At 48.0% G+C, this 7,500-nt stretch overlaps 1 pseudogene; it reads left to right on the top strand.

Moving 5' to 3' along the window:
* Nucleotides 1-3,998, top strand: part of LOC120907373 — a 7,694-nt pseudogene extending 3,696 nt beyond the window's left edge.
* Nucleotides 3,999-7,500: the final 3,502 nt, after the last annotated feature.

Raw genomic sequence — 7,500 nt, 5'->3', positions numbered from 1 at the left:
GTTGGAAGGTAGGCCATACGAGCTACCATTGTAGGGAACCAGACAGAAGTAATCTGTGCTGGAAATGCGGTTTGTGGACACAAGAAGCAAGCTTGTAAGACATTGCGATGAACCTTGTGGCTAGTGTGTACACCGAGATTTAATTTGAACAATGGTTTTCTCAGATCCCTGGCCAACTTAGCAATGACGATGGCAGCTACCAGTTTTAAGTAAGGCTCTGAAGGGTTTAATGAAGTTGACATAATGCGAGTGGTTAGCGTTTTAGTATGGAAGAAGACCAGGTAAGGTAATGGCCGTAACATTATCGCACACTTTGGCGAGTTGGAACAACCAACTTGGCGAGCGTGGAGAAACCCAGAAACGAAGAGGTGAGTTGGTTTTATCGACGACGGCAGCACCCCAACTACCAGGGCGACGTCCTTACTTTGAGCCGTCAAGATTTTTGAGCTATTGACGTAGATGCACCCGTGCGTAATCTGTCCCGACCCATAACGGGATGGAGCATCAAGTATTTTAGCAAAGATATATTTGAAGTTATGATGCAAGCCGCTTTTGAGACCGAGGTCACAACAAGCGAAGACTTAATGCGTATACTTGTCACGGCGTGTAGCGACGATGACTAAACGTAAGAGGTAATAACAAGAGTGCATTTTGGTGGACGTTAGAGATTGAGGCACTTCGCAAAGAGTGCGCGATAGCGCCAATACTGATTCATTCTACTGAGTTCAAGGTGGCACGGAATGCCCTCAAGCGATTGATCAAGCATACCCGACAGAGGAAGTGGAAAGAGTTCCTGGGAACAGCGAACAACGCATCATTTGGTATAGTATATTACGAAAGCGCTTCCCGAACCATGACATTGGACGAGTTTAGGGAAGTGGTGAGCGACTCACCCAAACACGGTGTGGCCTTATCGATCGCCGACGAAAGGGAAAGGGGATTGCGGTTGCCAGGAGACTACCCAAGAAGGCGCCGGGACCAGATGGTATCCCGAATGAGGCGCTGAAAGTTGGTATGTTGACTGCAACCGATGCAGCAGGGTTTACCAAGGCTGTTTAGAGAACGCGAAGTTCCCCGATGAGGGAAAAGGCAGAGGTTGGTGTTAATACCGAAGCCGAACAAACCACCAGGGGGTTCAGTTCGCCAACAGACTGCAACATCATAGTGCAACGGCTAAATGCACACATCGAGGAGGTCAACGGACTGTCTGACGACCAATTTGGTTTCAGAAGTCGTCGATCACAGTTGATGCGATTCAACGGGTAGTGGACATTGTTTCGGTAGCTAGAAGTAGAAACAGATACAGTGGACGGTATTGTGCGGTTGTTACATTAGATGTTACTAATGCTTTTAACAGTGCTTCATGGTTGGCGATTGCAAATGCTTTACAGAGAATTAACACTCCTAAATATCTTTATGATATCATTGGTGATTATTTTAGAATCGTGTGCTGATGTATGATACCACAGATGGACCGGCAGAGATTGCAGTCACATCGGGTGTACCTCAAGCAACTTATGTATGTTCCTACGAGTTGCAATGGTGGAAGGTGCACGGATTATCGGCTATGCAGACGATATAGTACTGTTGGTGGAAGGTAATTGTGTTGATGATATTGAAATTCTCGTTTCCAGTCAGATTCGCATCATCGACCGATGGATGACCGACAACGGATTAAAGATAGCCCCCAAGACCGAGTTTATTATGGTCAGTTCCCATCAGAGGATACAGCATGGGGCTATCAGGGTAGGTGATCACGTAGTACATTCGTCGCGCAGCTTAAAGTACGGGGATGGTCTAGATGACCGCCTCGATTACACTTCACACATCAGGTATGCGGTGGAGAGAGCGATGAAGCCTCCACCTTGGTAAGGATGCCCGTTGCTAGTAATGCTTAGTTGCATGTGGTCCTCCGGTACATTTGGTGCTACAGATTGGCTACGGTAGGGCGTCGGGAGTCCAGTCTTTCAGGACAACGTTGCAGTCTGCGTGCTTGCGGGAATGATTTCCTCCTGGACGACGGACTTTTCATCGGAGACGAGCAGAGAACATCGCCGGATCGGTTGCACGTAACATGGAACGTGTCACAACTATGGAACGATGGCAACGAGAATGGGATGAGAGTGTTCACGGTCGGTGGACATACCGTCTCATACCCGACGTCAACAGATGGATAAGTAGAAGATTTGGTGGTGTAGATTTCTTTCTTTCTCAGTTTCTTTCCAGCCATGGCTTCTACGCCTACCAGCTTCATCGGATGCAGTTAACGGGTTCGCCGCTATGTTGCGAGGAACCTGAGGCCGAACACACGATATTCCATTGTGTACGTCATCGTGAATTGATCATCAGACTTCAGCATCAAGTCGACGAGGTTAACGCCGGAGAACATCATCGAAGTTATGTCTGCTAACAGATATAACTGGAGCATGGTTCATCAAGCAGTACGATGTAACAACATCGAAGACACGTCATCGAACGGCGAACGACGTGCTTTGCTCGCCAACATCCAGTTGGCCTTGCAGAGCAGCGACAGTGACGACGAGTAACGACAGTTCGTAGTTCATCGTAGCTTCATCGCCGACTAATCACCACTGTTGAAGCCATTCGTTGCCTGGGATGATGGACATCCACCGCCCAGTGACGTCGATACCAACGGGTGATCCACTCGGGGCCGGTTGAAGGCACGGAGGTTTAGTGATCACACTTGTTTCAGATGCAAGATGTAGTCGTCTAACAGTGAATGGATCGAGAGGCTTCGAAAGGCTAACGGGCTTGCCTAGCGAAGACCCTGTTGAGGTCTAGTCTGGATTAGGAGGTGCAGCATAGGTATTCCTCGTGGAGGCCTCTGAGATACTGTTGCCTTACTTACATGATTGGGTGGCCGCTGGTCCGGATCGTGCGCGCACAGCCTGCGCGCGGATGCGCCGTGTTTCGCTCAGCGTCCAGTGTGTCGCTGGGTGGTGCCGCCGGGGAGTAGCATCGTCGTGTGTAGCGTGTTACCCGCTTGTCCGACCGTGAGCCGTGGCCCGCAAGGGTACAAGCTTGCGTACGTCGGTGCATTCGTGGTGCACTGCTTCTGCGCGGTCGATCGTTTATGATGTCACGTTTGCCCCGGTTCCGCGCGCCGCCCGGCTCGAGACTCCTGGACAGGTCCTTTCGGTCCACGTCATGGACAGTGCCAGGTGCGGAGTTTGACTGGGGCGGTACATCTCCAAAACGATAACGGAGGTGTCCAAAGGTCAGCTCAGTGTGGACAGAAACCACACGCTGAGCATAAGGACAAAAGCTGGCTTGATCCAGGTCACCCTTATCCTTGGCCTTACGATCCTTTGGTTATAACGCACCACCACAGGGATAACTGGCTTGTGGCCGCCAAGCGTTCATAGCGACGTGGCTTTTGATCCTTCGATGTCGGCTCTTCCTATCATTGTGAAGCAAAATTCACCAAGCGTAGGATTGTTCACCCTTTCAAGGGAACGTGAGCTGGGTTTAGACCGTCGTGAGACAGGTTAGTTTTACCCTACTGGTGTGTGCTTATAGTCGCTATCTTAACGGAATTCCTGTGCAGTACGAGAGGAACCACAGGTACGGACCACTGGCTCAATACTAGTCCGACCGGACTTTGGTATGACGCTACGTCCGCTGGATTATGCCTGAACGCCTCTAAGGTCGTAGCCAATCCGAGCTGATAGCGCTTCTCAAACCCATTAGGTGTTCGGAAGCTAGCGGGCCTAACAACCCTCTGAGATCCGTTGGAGTCTGCGTCTGCAGCCCGGCGTCTCATCCCGCTATACCTAGGCCGCAATGAGTGGAGTTCGCTGCACGTGTTAGTACCGTAACTGGGAACGCCGTTGGCTTGAGCTCTGCCCAACGTGGATATACCTAGTTTCGACACCTATCAACCGCCCGCAAACGACGGGACTTCAGGCTGGGAGCTGCGAGTTGTAGAGATGCGTTCGCATCGATCCTCTCAGGCGACCCATGCTTGGTGGTTTGTCCGTGTGCCCCTTCCTCGATGTGCGCAAGCTCGTCTTGGTCTGGGGACCACGTCGACACAGGGGATACTCTTGTGAGAGCATGAGTGTACTAAGTTGAGTGTAGCAAGGGAACGCGTGCCCCTTCCTCGTTGGCGTAACTAACCATCTTGGTCTGGGGACCGTGGTACCGTGCTCTGGTGAAGCTTGGTGCGTGCTCCTTCCTTGTCAGACGAGTGACTTGACCTGGTCTGGAGACCGTTCCTTTATACTAGTGGACAAGAGTTGGCTTCTTCCGTGTCAGACGAGTGACTTGACATAGGATGGAGAAGGACACTTAACACTAATGAGCTTGTCGGCGTGCCTCGTTCTCGACTTGATTGTCTTGATGTGAGGACCGTGCGGACCACACCAGTAAGCTTACACATGCTCGTTACAAGTTGTATAAGTTGACCCGTTTGGCCCGGTTGCCTTGCACATGATGGTGTTGACCATGTTCGGTTAACAGGTCGTGTGTCGAGGTGGTCGGCCTTGGTAGTAGGATGTCTTGTGCATGTGACGTGTTGACCTGGTTTGGTCGGTGTGTCGTCGTGTCGAGATGACCTACTTACCCGTTAGTTTTCCAAGTTGTATTATGTGTTGACTTAGTTGACGTGTCATGTGCTTGGATGATTAGCGTACGGGTCATGTATGGTGCGCTTGCTTCAGTTGAAGGGATGTACTAGTACAGTTGTATTAATCGTTTATTTCACGATCTGGTCTTTTGGCTGGATCGTGAAAAAACGCTAAGTCCCAAATCCTGAACTCGAGAAGAAAGCGCCAATGACAACGTTTTTGACTGGAGCTCCCTAGCATTCGGCTTTTTCTACTTTGAAGGGATGCACTGTTGTATGAATTGTTTATTCACGAACTGGTCGTTTGATTGGATCGTGAAAAAAACGCTCAGTCCCAAATCCTGAACTCGACAGGAAAGCGCTGATTGCAAACATTTTGACTGGAAGTCCCTTGAAAATGGCGTTTTCGTTATTGGCATTATGTTGCACGTTTATTGTGGCTAGAACATTAATTATTCACAAAATGGCACCAAAGCTTGGCAAAAGTCGCGAAACACTCCTATCTCGACGCACCAGCAATCGCAACTTGATGCAAAATAAATTGCACGAGCTAATGATACTTGTACCATGCACAGTACACCGTACCAAAATATACCCCTGAAAGTGTGCAATTTGGTGCTACCCTAGGGAATATGTATGGAGAAGCCTAGCTACGTGTGTCGCACGTTCCAAGTTGCATGGACGTCGAACAGAGGCATGCAAAAGCACCTATCTAGGGAATTACTCTACGTTCTAGTAGCAAGTGCGATTTTCCGGTCCAGCACGGCAGTACGCCTGCACGCATACACTCCATGTACCAAAATGTACCAACCTAGGCGTTGCTCAGTAGCTTTTGGCGGCACATAGAAAAAGTATTCGAGTTCAGATTTTTGGGACTTAGCGTATTTTTAAAACTAATAACGAAAATTAAATTTTAAATCGGTAAACGGCTAGGAGTTGCTCAGTAGCTTTTTGCGCAACGTGGCAAAAGTATTCGAGTTCAGATTTCTAGGACGTAGCGTATTTTTCAATCATAATAAACCGAATCAAACATAACAATGATGAAACTTACACCATGTCCCAAGGTTGTGCACAAAACGTAACGATAAAGTGCTGGCGAAGTTAGAGGTGCACCAAAATTGTGTACCGATCAGGGAAAGTACTCTACGTTCCTATGATTTGGGTGAAAAGTGTTATTTAACTGCTGGTTAGAATAGACAGTTGCTTATCATACACATCGCAAACGAACACCCCTTAGTGAGCATTAGCAAAAGTCAATTGCACAAAGCAAATGCAATACAAACTGATCAAGTACATTAAAGAACGCTACGTAGCAGGACTTCTTTCCAAGAATGGTGTCCGCAACGGGAGGGCAAGCGTCCTTCCCAGGTTTTCCTAGTAAACCTTGTATGGTAAACATACCCAAGCGTGTCTGTAAGCACGCAACGAAAGTCACGAACGGGCACATACCTAGGGAATGTACTCTACGTACTTGGACTTTTGTCCAAGAATGGTGTCCGCGACGGTCGGGCACTGCGACGCAATAACCAAATCCTAGGATTGTAACTTTAGTGTGCACAAACATAAACATTAACGCGTTCGCTCGGGCTGCGCCGTCCGTGTTGAACACAAATGTGGGTGATTATATGCGTGGAGGGACAAAAACATACGAGGAGGAGACAGTTTTCTGCACGATGTGCACAGAGCTCATTTCGTCGTCCCGGGCGAATGGAAAAACACAAACATCGCGAGTATCGTTCTAGGTTTCTGTCTATAAAAGGGCAGGCCAAAAGGTGACCGGTTGAGATAAGCATTTTAAGCATACAAACACTTTATTGGAACTTTTGATACAAAAACAAGGTACGTACATGTAGGTTGTACCAACATGGACATCTATGAACGCGTACGCTCGGGCTGCGCCCTCCGTCTTGTACTTTCCTGATCGGTACACAGTTTTGGTGCACTGCTATTCCGACCGGCAACTTGTACCAACATATACATCCATGAACGCGTACGTAGTGTACTTTCCCTGATCGGTACACACTGTTGGTGCACGGCATAAGAAAAGAGCTAAAATGGTCAAACTCAATCCATTTCAACAATAGATAGTCGATAGTAGCTGTGCCGATGAAGTAGGGCACGATGCAAGTTAATGTTGTTTAATGAATAACATGTCCGCCATACATTTCAGTACAAAATTGCTCGGTCAGACCTACAAAGTGCTATATCTCGAATACGAGGCGTCGGACTGGGGGTTGTAGAACAATTTTAAGTTCGTCTAATGATTCTACATCCGATTCTGGATAGCGGTTTTTGACCACTTTTCAATATTTTGTGACACCCCGAACCTAGGGGCAGCTCCTAGCTTTTTCAAAAATGTGCACCGATCGGGCCGGAGAGCTCGTGTGGCTCAAAACATGTTTTTCGCTAAAACACCTCAAAACGTGTCGAGAACGCACCCTAGCTCTTGTTTTTCAAAAGTTATGGCCATTTAAAGTGAGGTGGTTTTTGCTTCAAAATAGCTATTTTACCCGTCCCTATGGCCATGCTTTAAATTTTCACGAAAATGCCAGGTCAGACCTAGGGCGGGCCATATCTTGAATACTAAACGTCGCAGACATTGGTCGTAGAACAATTTTAAGTTCGTCTAATGATTCTACATCCGATTCTGGATAGCGGTTTTTGACCACTTTTCAATATTTTGTGACACCCCGAACCTAGGGGCAGCTCCTAGCTTTTTCAAAAATGTGCACCGAACGGGCCGGAGAGCTCGTGTGGCTCAAAACATGTTTTTCGCTAAAACACCTCAAAACGTGTCGAGAACGCACCCTAGCTCTTGTTTTTCAAAAGTTATGGCCATTTAAAGTGAGGTGGTTTTTGCTTCAAAATAGCTATTTTACCCGTCCCTATGGCCATGCTTTAAATTTTCACGA

This window comes from Anopheles arabiensis (genome assembly GCF_016920715.1).
Source record: "Anopheles arabiensis isolate DONGOLA chromosome X unlocalized genomic scaffold, AaraD3 X_pericentromeric_contig0003, whole genome shotgun sequence".
In the NCBI taxonomy this organism is placed as follows: Eukaryota; Metazoa; Arthropoda; class Insecta; order Diptera; family Culicidae; genus Anopheles; species Anopheles arabiensis.
Note: the sequence above shows the minus strand (reverse complement) of the source record. Positions and strands in the feature narration are given on the sequence as shown.